Genomic DNA, 13,018 nt, shown 5'->3' with positions numbered 1-13,018 from the left:
CCTTCTAACCTGATTTTATTGGTGAGCCCTATTCTTATGCTAAAGGTTAAAGAGCTATTGTGTCGTTTAACTCCATATGGAATGTGCAGTTGGGCTGAATGGGATGGGAGGAAATAATCTGGCATCCTTTTCATGTCAGGTTAACAATGGCACACTATCATGTCCAGCACTGTGTTCTATCTTGTTTCAGAATTCACAAGACATTGGGTTTTGGTTCTGGGAGTTCTCAGAATGACCATGATTTTCCCTTCTGTGTGAAAGGTGTTGCTTTATTTAAGACAAAAACTAATACTAATGGGGCACTTCAGTTTGGAATAGGTGTCTCAAAGTCAAGAAACCACTTTGAAGTTACAGGAGCAGGAAGGCCTGCGTAACTTCCAACCTGTATGAATAAAAAGAGATGAGATGGTGTAGAATGAAGAGGTTTCAAAGATGTGAAGGGCACGTTTTTAGAGGTATCGGTGCCTCTGGGTGCTGCATGTTTCAGTTTAAGCTGGCACCTAATTTATGCTTTAGTAAATTCCACCAAGCCTCCCTTACAATCTCTTGGAGACAAAAATAAATAAATAAATCCACCTTTGGACCTGCCTGTGATGACAGGGGACAGCTGAGTCTCTTGAGTCTCTTCCTTGGCAAATTACAAATATTTCTATGTTTCTTTAACAAAACCTGTTGATTTTAACTAGAAGGAATAATTTGGAAAAATTTGGAAAATTGTTGTTCCCTTTCTCCTCTGAGGTGAAATGTAACTCAAATTCAGCAGGCTGCATTTATTCTTCTTCAAAGTTGCTTTTCAGTGTTGCTTCAAGTTTCTGCAGTGTTGGGGCAAAAAACCCCTCCCTTCCCCTGAAGCATGACACAGCCTCTTTTACTAAGCTATATTCAGATTCTTAAGTTTTTGCATTTTTATAAAGGTATGCTGTGCTATTAACTGCTTGCATAAATAATAGTATATGCTGTTCAGCAGAAAGTTAGGAGGCTGTTCTTGTTAACAAGCGTCCAGTGAGAACAGACCTCTTTGAGAAAGTAACAGAATTAGAAAACAAGACATCCGATCTTCTAAAATCACAGTCAAAATGGTTATTTAAACACTTAATTCGGCTTACCCTTTGTTGCATTGAAAATAATGATGGGAGTTGTGAAGGAGAGAAAAATGCAGTAAAAACATTGCGAAAGGTGAGTAGAGTCTGTCCAGGAGGTACCTGCTTCATCGGGCTGTGCTTTCCCAGGGTGTCAGCTGTTTGTGTACCCTGCGTTGAACTGAGTGGCTTCTTGTATTACATTTATAGCTTCTGTTGCTCTGATGTATTTCAGTGTCTTAAGAGTTCCATTTAAGATAATCCAAGAGCTAATGATTTGGTTGAACATTTAATTAATTCCTTTCTTGTATTAATCCGCAAAAATTTGTGGAAGCCTCTAATGTGAGGGATGCTTGTTTGTGTAGGTGTGGCGTTAGAGCATTGATAGGAATTATTTGCCTAACTTGTTTAAATGTGTTCTTAGAGCCGGATGTAGAAGCCAAAATGTGTGTGGTTTGTCCCTGTAATTTTCCAATTGGTTTTCCAGTTGTGCTATCAGCTGCTCAGAAGGCTTGTTCTTTTCCCTTAAGAAAATGCTGGCTCCTTCAAGCAATGCAGGATGAAGAATTCCCTTCTCTTCCCTTGAGGTGTTTGTGTTGTTTTCTGTTTTGTTTTTTTTTTTCTCTTTGTTCCCCCCCCCGCCCCCCTTGTAAAGTGTCTCACCAGTTTAACTGCCCTGGAGACTGGAGTGCTTCAGCCACAGGAACAGATAGGGCATGGGTACTGATTAGCTGAGTCTTACCAGTGTCAGCCCACCCTTGTGTCTCAAGTTGGATCTTGAGCCAGCTATTGCCAGGCAGCTCGCCTAGGTCTGCCTGTGGCTGGGCTTCCACGGGTGCCAATTGCGTGAGTTTTTTTTGTAGCAGTGGGTTTCCAACAGGACTACAATAGCCAGTATAACTCTTTCCAGGCAGATTTTGTTGAACAGCTGTCCCGTGGTGATGACTGTCACCCGTTTCAGACCTGGAATATCAGGTGAGTAGGATGATGTGGGGTGTTATATCTGTAGAATTGGGTTTTCCAGACAGCTTGTTAGAAAAGCCACAAGTGCACAGCTGAATTGTAGCGCAAGTGCGTAGCGCTTGGTGCATGTGTTGTTCTGCTCTGGAGCAGTTCTGCAGGCATCTGCAGCCTCTAAGTGCCAAGGCAAGAAATCGACCATTGCCTGTGTGGGGGTCTCTCAGACCCTCGATACTTGTCGATAGGTAGCTTGCCCGAGATTGCAAAACCTTTTCGGGTTTCTGACCTCATGCCATGCACCAATGTGGCCCAAGGGTGTGTCCTAATTTAGATGCATTGTGCTTCACTATGCTGTCATATAATTGAGTATCTGTTGGAAACAACTAAAAAGGCGTCTGTTTTCAGTCTGAGGGAGGAAAACAGATGTTTAATTCTCTTGTGAGAGCTCAGTAGAGCGATGCTTCAGCTGTTGCTCCAGATCTCGATGACAGCCAAAAAGGCAAAGGGACAGACGCATAGGTCAAAAGGAGTTGAGGAGAGGAGCATATTTGGGAAGGAGAAGAATGCTTATTTCCTGTGTGTTAAGTGGCATGTGGGGTTTAGTTCTGGAGCATGTGGAAAGCATGACCCTCAAAGTTAGCATTAGCTTTTAAATGGGCAGGGACAGAATCTTTTTCTCATTATGATTGCTGTTTCCTAGACCAGATAGATAGATGAAATTCTTGGAAGATATCTACTTGCTAGAAGTTAAAAGATATTAAAAGTGATGCCTGAATTGATCAAGAACTGTGCTAAGAGCTGGGTGTAAGAGAGCCATAGTTGTGAGAGGCTTGCATGGGTTACAGACTGGTTGGAGCTCTGAGCTGGTTGGAGCTGCTGAGCCAGAAGCTGTGTAAAGAGGTCTGCAGGGTGCTAGGCCTGGGCCAGTTGGTTCCCTTCTCAGTCGAATGTCCTTGGCCCCTTGCAGGATGACACAGTGGCTCAAGCAGAGTGCATGGTGACAGCTGCCCAGCTTGCAGATGGGCAGTGGTGCATATCTGTTGATGTGAGGTCTGGTTCTACCTGCATGGGCACATTCAGGTGAGCAAGTCAGGACTGGCACTGTCCCCTTCTGTGTTCTTGCAGCACTTGGCTTTCTGGGGTTCTGGTTTCAGCTGGAGTCACTGATACAGCACTGACAGTATACCTCTGGAAGCTTTCCCTTTAAGTTGTTTGGCACGCATTGAAAAACAGTGTTTAACTGTACCTTTGGGGGGACTAAGAATGAGAATGATAAAAGAAGAAACTGATAGATCAACAGCTTAAACCAGTAGCTCTCAGTCTTCACTGATCTGTCTTGACAGTCCTGAACAGTAAGCTGTGGGAAGCATCCCATTTGCTCTATGGGCTGTGCTAGATCTTGTGGCTGCTGTAGATGCTGAGTTAGATCTAGCTCAGGTGCACCTCTCACCGGTGTCGGAGAGACTGAGAAGTATTTTAACCCATGCCTCGAAGGGTCATCCTCTGGGCTTTCCTCAGTGGGTCAGAAAGGTGTTTGAAATGCACTGTCCCCTCTCCAAGGCTCACCTGTGAAGAAGACCTTGTGACGTACTGCTGAAGACTTCCCTTGAGGGTAGTGCTTGCCAATACCGCATGGGTCACTGCAGCTTCACCAGCCCTAAGGGGATGGGAGCAGAAGGTGTAGGTCCAGCAGAGAAGGGCAGCATGTGTTGAGAGATCCTCTATACTTGAAAATGATGCTGCTTAGTCCCAGAGGCTGGTTTCTTTGTGCTTCTCAGCACATTTGGCTCTTTCCTTCATGTATCAGGGTCCCACTTGGTTCTGAAATCTCTTAACTCTGAATTTTAGTTTTGTCACACAAGGTTTTGAAATCATCTCTTCTTGTGATGCTGGGCACTGGAAGAGCTGTTCTTGACTTATGAACAGCACTTGTTGGGCCTGTCATATGTAAAACTTGCCTGAAGATCTGCAGGACATGCTGCAAGAGCATGTTTGGTGGTTTGGTTTTTGTTTTGGGTTGTTTGGTTTTTTTTTTAAAATGGAAAGCTTTGCTGGGATTCTCTTGTTTCTCAGCTGCTGTTTGCTGCTGGGACAGCCAGCTCTGTCCTAGCCTCATGCTATGGGTTGTGTCTGTCTGCATTGAGAGGTGATTTTCTTTGGCTGCAAATTTATATTGTCTTATGGTTGCAGGTGAGAAGAACACAAGGAGCTTCTCTCTTTCACTTTCTGTGGTTAAGTGTAGTTTGACTTTCACCTTTTCTTCCAACTGCACTCTCCAGCTTAGTGCTGTTCTTTCTAAATAGTTGAACCTTTTGGGCTCTTTGGGAGCTATAAAATCAGTTGCTTATTTACTTGGCTGTTAGAGCACTACAGTGCTAGCAGCACTTTTCAGCATTTCTTAGCAATGGAAAGTGAAGAAAGGACTCTTCAGGCAGAAATGGAGGGGGAATTTCGGGTAGGGATTTTGTAATTACCGAAGCTGGAATTTAGGAAAGATGTAGAAGCCATTGCCCTTGTGTTAAGAGGTTGTTAAAGGCTTTTGATGTGGCTAGTTGGTCAGAGCTTCAGCTTTTACAGTCTCCTCTGGGTGAAAAGATTTCAGTGGGCTAAAGAAGCAGCTTTGCAGGAGTAGGATTCCTGCTGAAGTGATGGCTTCCTCTGGAGGAAGCATTCCCTCCTGCCACCTGTGGCCCCTTTCTCTACCTAGCATCCATCTCTTCACTTACTTGGGCTATTGTCTTTCTTCCTGCAGCTAACAAAGGCATCTTGAACCTTTCTTCTCCTTTTCTCAGTGGAGTTTTTCATTGTTGTACTATGGCTGTTGTGGATTATGTCTGGAGACTCTTCTCAAGGGTGTAGGAGCGTATGGTAGATGCTGAGCAGGCAGTCTGACTGCGCAGGGCTGGGAGCTGCTGTGGAAGCTTCAGGTCTTAGGGTGTTTCCAGAGTTTTGCAAGGGCTGTGGCTGCTGAAAATGCTATTGCACTCTTAATTGCATGTGTTCTTTTCCCAAACAAGGCAAGAAAAAAGCTTCATTAGCTGTGAGCTAGCAAGAGATGTCAGCATCTGGTAACTACCCTCTACCTTACTCAAGTCAGCTTCTGTCGATTCCTCACCACAGTGACTGCTCGGCCTCCCTGAGAGATCCCCAGATTTTTTTCACATTACCAGCAGCTGGTGGGTCTTGGCTGTGTTTGGACCTATTTGGTGCCCTCCTCATGAGGCTGTCCGTGTGGCCTGTCATCACTGCTTCACAAGATTGCTGTTCCTTGTAAAAGCTCATATTGAGTGGTGTATTCTGGAAGTGCAGATGTTCAGAAGTGTGGGAACTAGTGGTCAAGGGGGGTGGCTGGATTATTTGAGCATCCTCACAATTCTCACGGCTCTTCTTGAGCCCTAAGGAAGCAGAGAGGACTGTTGGTGATTATCTGCCAGGTTGTGTGTTTGCCTTGTTCTTTTCCAGATGCTGTCTAAACCCTCAGAAGCACTTCTGTTTCAATTTTAAAATGTGCTGAGCACTTTCTATTCCTGTAGGTGTTAGAGATGGAGTCAGGGTCAGTGCTTCTGTGCTAGGAGCTTTGAGGTGCTCCAGCTAATATGGTTCTACCTAAAGGCGGATTACCAGTGTGATTTCTCACTTTCTCCATGCACTGTAGCAGGCTTTTGCCTCTAATGGAGGGGAAAACACTTTTATTAGGTAAACCAACCTGGTCTGTTAATAAGGCACATTGCTACACTAGCAATTTACTAGTTGCCATAATAAAGGCGTTCAGTTTTCCCATGAAAAACAAAGCAGGGCATTGCAATGGCTTTTTTCCTTTCCCTGACGTATTCTTGCTTTTCTGTAAGAGAGATCCTAGCACTCATTGTATGATGCTTCATTTTGCCTTGAGCTCCTGAGATGCAACTTGTCACCAAAGCTACAAGCTCATTCAAGGATGTGGTGGGCCTGATCCCCAGCTGACGCACACAGGCGTGATCTCATTGGTGCTCACAGAGCTACATCCATTTTTTTCCTTACTGGCTGAGGACCTGGCTGTAAGTGTAAGTGCTCAGCTGGGGGCAGTGGAAATGTACAGAATAACGGCAGTGTTTGTGGCTAAGATATTTAACTGCTTTGTGGTGAGGAACCAAAGGCAATAGCAGTCGGTAGTGCAGGTGATTCATTTTGATGTTGTTTTATGTGAAGACGCTAAGCATTGAGTACTGCCATGCAGATATCCATACCTGTAAGATGCTGCAAAAACAGGACTGCCTTTCTGAAACAATGTTTGCTGCTGCTGGTTTTCAGCAGTGTTTGGGGTAATTGAGGCAGGAGAGTGTGATTTAAATTGGGACTCTGCCTTCAACTGCAAAGTCTCCTGATGTATTACCGTGAGTGCTGCTTCCCTGGAGACTGAGCATGGACTGTAATTTGTGTCAGTAGTGATTTACCTGCTGTGCTGTCTGGAGCTTTGACCTTGCTCAGGCTAGAAAAGCCACCTGTGCTCCACAGCAGTGACTCTGCAACTTGTGATTCCCTCTGTGTCCTTGGGACAGAGCCCAGTGGTTACATGCTGCTCCTTCTCATCATGGTTGTGTGCAACCACTTAAGGACCAATGCAGAATCTTTGCAAAAGAGGGTGAATTTGTTATTCTTTGGAACTTCAATTCCAGTGAGCAGAGGCAGGGCAGGGAGCAGCGCGGATGGGGGTTGACTCGCTCCAGCTCTTTCACCTAGAACATACTTATCAGCTCTCCTGGAAGCAGATGTGCACATTTCAGAATGATCATGTTTTTAAGCATCCCCCATTTTTCTTTGTGGAATTTCTGTAGTGATAACTTAGTGCTCTGTGGTGCATTTCCTTGAATTGCTTTGAATTTCTCATGTGTTCTACCAAGTCTCTAGCTCCTACATCAGGAGACAGCTGGTTTTTTGTTGGCTTTTTTTACTGGATCCAGAAAATAGTTCTTGTGGTTTTTTGCGTTTGCATAAGAAAAGTGCCCTTGTGTCCTAACAGTAGGTGTAAAAATACATCCCTATAGTGATCATTTCTGACTTTTTATTAATACCTCTCAACATTTAAATGATCTTAGTCCTTCTGGGATTTATTTCACTCTAGAGCTATGCATTATTTACTGAGTTGCTCATCTGTTCCCAGGTCTGTAAATGAAGGAGAACTTTCAATAACCAGGTTTTTGCTTATTTTACATGTGCTGGTGGTTTCATTGGGTGTTTTGGTTCAACCATTCCCATCAGTCCAGCAGTGAGCCCTGGCAGGCTGTCGCTTGTCACATGGGCTTTACTGTCCTTGCTCACTGTCCCATAGTGCTGCACCATTGTAGGTTGGGTGAGTTGGCATCAAATAAGCTGGTCCCCTGAATTTTGGGGTGAGCAGTGGTCCTTAATTCATAGATGCTGCTTCTTGATAGTTTTTTTACAAACAGTAGTTTAAAAGTGCTGAGATGTGCTCTGAGCTCTATGTTATGTTGGAGCAGCGGGGGGATTAAGGAGATGGGCTGATTGCAGTTCCCCCTGCTCCTCAGTCCCAGAAGACCTGTGGGAAGTTATGTTCCTCCTTGTGTTGTACAAGTGAGGTGTTTGCCAGAGGCTCAGATGGTTGGGACTGTAGTGTGGGGACTCTGCGATAGTACTGGCTGTCATCACAGTGAGAAAGCAGACTCAATTGACTTGCAAGGGTCAGTACGGTCACAGGAGCACAGGGTGGTGTTGGCATGGAGCTGCAGGGAAGGTAAACTTGCAGGATGGTGTTGAACAGAGCCTAGGATTGCGGGGGGACAACAAGTAGTGGAGATTTGGGAACCTGTCTGGGTGGAGATGCACAGGGCGGTCAGTACCTCCTGGATTTTCCTTTGAGATAGTGGCATGGCAGAGGCAGCATGAGCAGCCTGGGCTTTGCTGCCTTTAGAGAGGGCTGTTGTCATGGGCCATCTTCATGGACCAATGTACAGCAGGGGATGGATTCACGGTGGGGAAGGAAGAGCAAGGCATCTCTGGATGTACTGCCAGGAGAAGAGAAAAGGTCTTCAAGCATGAGGTAGGAGAGACCGGGAAAAGGGATATAGAGATGAAAGCTGTTGTGTGGTTTAAATCCTGTCAGGTCTGTTAAGTGTGCTGCTAGTCTAATTTGCTGAACAGTTGCATGCTGTGCTGTAAGGAGCCCCTCACTGCTGATATTCTCCAGTGTACAGGATCTGGCCTCCCTGCTGGGGAAGGACAGACTGCCAGGGATGTTCCTGGCCCACTGTGACTGTTCTCGACCATAGGTACTGTCTGTGTTTGATCTGGTATTGCTTAGTGTAATTCCTTGTTCTGGGCAGAGTTGCTCTGATCAGCTGTATAGGAGGGCAGAAAAACCCTCTGAAAGGTTTCTGTAGCTCTTTCTCCCGTTCTTCTGAAACCAAAACAGATGTCTGTCCTCTCATCAGTATCTTAACACAGAAGAAAAGCCACTATAAGATTGCTCTGTTTGTAAATTTAAATTCCCACATTAATTGGTTAAATTTTCTGAATCTCACAGATCTAGAAATCTGATGATGAGAAATAAAAGGGGCATTTTTCCTCCAGGAAGCTACTCCAAGAGATTGTGGTCCGTGTTCCAATGGAAAAACTTATATAACCAAACCAAGCAGCCACTCTCTTGAGGCATTGCTGTATTGAATGGCAAATCAATGGCCCAGCATACAGAATTGTTTGTGGGTTTTGAAGGTGGTGTCTGTGACAGAATGGATGGTATCTCATGGATCTAGAGAAACAACCCAGGAATAACTATTTCAAGTCTTCCCCCAGTTCAGCTCTTTTGACTACAGCTTGTAGGCATGCCAGTAAAACCAGTTGTGCTACTGTTGCTGCCTTCTTGTTTGCTGGTGTTGGTTTTGCAAATTGTGTTGTATAGAATAGCTCATACGACCTGCGTCTGTACTAGGATCTTTGGGCTGGGGCGATGCACTCATGTTGCCAGCGCAGGTGTGATCCTGCCTTGGAACATGAAATGTTAACTGCTGGAACGGCAGAAGGAGATGGACTCTTCCAGGGTGGAGGTGGACTCTCTTCCAGGGTGGATGTGGTTATACTCGTGGGCAGGTGGAATACAGCAGTCAGCATTTCATAAGCTAACTTTGTGTTTCTCTGTCTGCCAGGAGTTTTATTATTGCTGTGCTGACCCAAAATATGTACCTGACTTCAAAAGTAAATTTGCAGCTGTCAGTTAACTTTAGCTCTTGCTTGGTCTGGGTGCCCAGTTCAGTTGTGGCGGACGTTTCATGTCGTGAGGAATTAGAACTGCTCCCTGTCTGACCGGTTAGCACTAGTCATCAGGCAGACAGTGATGTGGGGCATCGGTGCTCGTCTCAGGCTTGTGAGAATGTGTAATCTGAAGTGTTCTCCTTTTTCACAAATATATTCAGTTTACTTAAAGTATGCAAGTGCGTCTCCATGTCTTTGTTCATCAATCAAAAAAATTATCTAAGCAAGTGTTCAAAAAAAGCCTGGTTGAATTCTCTTACAATTTTTTTGCACGTTGAGATTTAGAAGTCTGTCTTCCAGCTCCCTTCCCTCCTCCAAGAAAAACCTCACAGACAGACTCCGAAGTGAAATAGCCAAGCCATGTCACCACAGTGTTGGAGATGAGGAAACTGAGCATGAAGCAAGCTGGGGACACAGCTGTGGTAGAAACTGTATCTCCAGCATTCCATTTGGGTCCCAAGCTGCCAGGTGGGGAAGGTCCAGCAGGAAGGCAGCAGAGTGAAACCAGCCCATGGGGATGTGCTGCTCAGCCCATCCCTGATTCCCTGCAAGAGACATGGGATACAGGTTTGTGCAGCAGCCACCACATCTCTGCCGCATGTGGCACGGTGCGGAGAGTGGAGGAAAGGGCTCGTCTCTTCCCCACTACAGTCCGGAGCTGCCATGTTAGTGCAGGCTGTTGGGGTAGCCTGAGGCTGTGATTCACTCCGGTCACTTTGTGCTGGACCAGCTGGTGCTGGGTTGTGCAGCTTGCTTTCTTGCCCTTTTATGGGAGTGCATTTAGGTGTGTCTTGTTTTAAGCTGTGTTGGATGCGTTTATTTGTCTGCCATGCTTGGTGAGCATTTACTGTTAGAGCAGATGATGGTAGGCTGTCTGCTCTCTGATACGTGGAGCTGCCTGCAGGCCTTTCAGCACCACCCAGGTATTAAAGGACAGATGCTTTGAGTTCTTTGAAGTAAGTTTTTGATGACCTCTTAAAAAAAGAAATATGTATTTTCTGTATTGGGAAAGGCTGTGTTGCATCCCAGGAACTAAGAGCAGCCTTCTTTATTGGGAATGACGGTACCTTGAGACCTGGCAGTTGGAGGGAGGCAGGAGAAGGGCTTGCTGACAGCCCTTAGTGCCTACGGAAAGTGCGCTGAGACATTACAAAGCAGCAGCAGATGCCAATTGAGCTGAATACTGGATGGCACAAATTGCTTTATTGACTGTCTTGGGGAACCTCAGGAGTCAAATAAGCAAAGCGGCAGAGCTGCAGACCTAGGGCTGTGTCACTGTGCTTCTGCAGTGGGTTTGGGAGACCTGAGGTCACTCTTTTTGGGGCCTGTATAAAGTAGAGGGCTAAAAGCAGTGGCTGTTGACCTGTTTTTTTCTCAGTTGAGGGCTGGGGGCCTCTGTACTGCTAGAGATACTGTTGAGTCCTACCTTGCTTGGAGCATGAAGCAAGACCTGTGCTGATGTAAAGGCCTGGAATAGCTCCGTAGTTATCGGCACTGCAGCGTTATCTGGAATTTCGGATGGAGAGCTGCCCTTCCTGTGCCTTGGTGTGGAGCGGTGCCTGCTGGCTGGCTTCCCCGGGGCGGGGTGTGCTGCAAGATCACAGCAACGGGGTGGCTGCTGACAGGGCCCATCGCTGCTCTGGCCCTGCGTGACAGTCTCCCCGCTCCTGAGGTTCCTCCTGGTCATCGGTGTGTGTTAATTCAGGCAGAGCTTGAGTAACTGCTTCAGTGGTAAACTGGGGTGGGCTCTTTGGTGCAGTCAATCCAATGCAGCAAGGGCTGGAATTCAATTCATTCTTCCTTCATTTGCCAATTGTGCCCCAGGTTTTCTGTTATCTGTCTCTAATGGATCAGTTGGATCTCTCAATCCATACATGATTTCAACTTTCTACCTCTGACCTTCAGCAGTTTGAGGCAGGTGGCACATCAGGGTTGATAAATGAATCGGGCATGGTAGGGAGTAACACCTGGTCACCCCCAGTGGTTCTTTCCTCAATAGCTGTCCAAGCCACTACTGTAATCATTGTGCTCATTAGCTGTGCATTTCTATAAGCACAACAGCAAAAAGTCTTGGGAGGCTTAGCTCATCCTCTCCATCTGATCCTGGGGGTGAACCGCAGGGTAACTGGCTATGTTTGCAGTGTGCGTGTGTTTCCTTTAACATTTGAGTGATGAGTTCCCCTTGCTCTTTCCGGCTTGCAGGCAGTTTGAAGAAGAGATGGATCCCTTCCTCTCCTGGGATCAGATTTATCCACGGGGCACACCTCTGTAATTGCAGGCAGCACACTTAGTTCTCTGTGCAGGATGCTGCTGTGATGGGACTCTGATCAGAGAGCTGTGAATGATGACCGGCATTCAGAGTCCCAGTGACTTCCCTTAAAGACATCTCTCAGCTAATGAGGATCTAAAGCCCATCCTCTTGCTGGGGCTCCGCTGCTGCACCCCAGCCAGGAGGAGCTGAGTGAGCTGGCAGACGAGTGGGCAGTGGTAGGGCTTAAGGCAGCTGGCTCTGGAGCTGGCTGAGCATTTGTCAATGGTAGATTAAATCCAGTGTGCAAGATGAATGTGAAAATGAAACACGGCTTATAAAAGCATGAGGAAGATTCTCCTTTGGCGTATGAATAGATTCTAGATCTTGTTGGCATGCTGCAAATGATGTTGCATAGAAAAAATGACACGGTTGAATGCTCTGTTACTGTGATGGGAGAAAACCGCAGGAGCTGTTTGGAGCAGGTCAAGTGGTATGTTGGGAGAAGTTAGGATGCGGGTGCTTGTATTTAGGAAGTTTCTTTTTAGGAGATTTGACTTGAGTAGGCCGTTTCCTCTGCACACTGCTCATAGCTCCCTTGCTGCTATAGAGCTGAATTTGGAGTGAATCCATACGACAAGCTGAGGGTGGAAAGCTTGGGTTATGGACCGACTGACCGCTGGTGTGCTAGGCAGGCTCAGCAGCCATGGTAACTCCAGCAGAAGGGTGAGACCAGGCTAGTTGAGTGATGCGATGTGAGGGTTTTAGTGTAGACAGTAGCATAACGGACACTGTGGTAATGCTGCGTGTCAACATATGTCAGCTAACATACTTCCTTCACGCATTTGTTTTTGTTTGTGTCGAGTATTATTCCTGGTCGAGAAAAACACGGTAGCTGGAGCAGCGGGAGGTGGGGGCTGGCGCAACCGGGCTGCCTTGGGACCAGCTACTGCATAACCCCGCCGGCCCGCGTCTGCACCGGCGGGAGCGCACCCCGCTGTGTGACCGGCGTGGGTGGGACAGGGGTAGCCCTGGGAGCGGCCGCGGGGACGAACGCGCCGGGCACGCGGTTCCAAAAATTGCGCCGCGCGCGAGGCGGGCGCTGCTGTGTTGCTTCAGGCGTTAGCAGTGCTGCCCTCACCACGCGTTCATCGAGCAGCCGCGCAACCCCGAGATAAGGACGGTTAAAAGGGCCGGTGTGGCGCGCCTCCGCTAGGGGAAAGCTAACCGCGCCCAAGGTCCGGGCGAGGGGCGGCGCGCAGCCGGACCCGCTCCCCCGCCGCTCGGTTCAGGGGCGTGCTCCGCTGGGGCGCGGCATGGAGACCGGCGTTTCTCTCTCGGCTCGGGCTCCGGTTTAAGCCTTTTTGTCGACTGTGGCGGCGCTACCCAGAGTGCTCTGCGCCAGCCGGGCGGTGATTTGCATAGGGGGCTGGCCAGCCGGGCGGCAGCGGCGACGGAGTGCGCCCCCTGCCGCCCGCCCGCGGCG

The 13,018-nt window shown here is 47.3% G+C and overlaps 1 protein-coding gene and 1 non-coding gene across 10 annotated transcripts in view; one reads left to right on the top strand and one right to left on the bottom strand.

The window, feature by feature from the left end:
* Positions 1–13,018, top strand: part of CLASP1 (cytoplasmic linker associated protein 1) — a 173,025-nt gene that overhangs the window by 24,162 nt on the left and 135,845 nt on the right. The window lies entirely within an intron of this gene.
* On the bottom strand, positions 12,601–12,717 carry LOC127018745 (U4atac minor spliceosomal RNA). The gene has a single exon (XR_007766833.1). It is a non-coding gene; the product is annotated as a U4atac minor spliceosomal RNA (small nuclear RNA).

Source organism: Gymnogyps californianus, chromosome 7 (assembly GCF_018139145.2).
Source record: "Gymnogyps californianus isolate 813 chromosome 7, ASM1813914v2, whole genome shotgun sequence".
Taxonomy (NCBI): Eukaryota; Metazoa; Chordata; class Aves; order Accipitriformes; family Cathartidae; genus Gymnogyps; species Gymnogyps californianus.
Note: the sequence above shows the minus strand (reverse complement) of the source record. Positions and strands in the feature narration are given on the sequence as shown.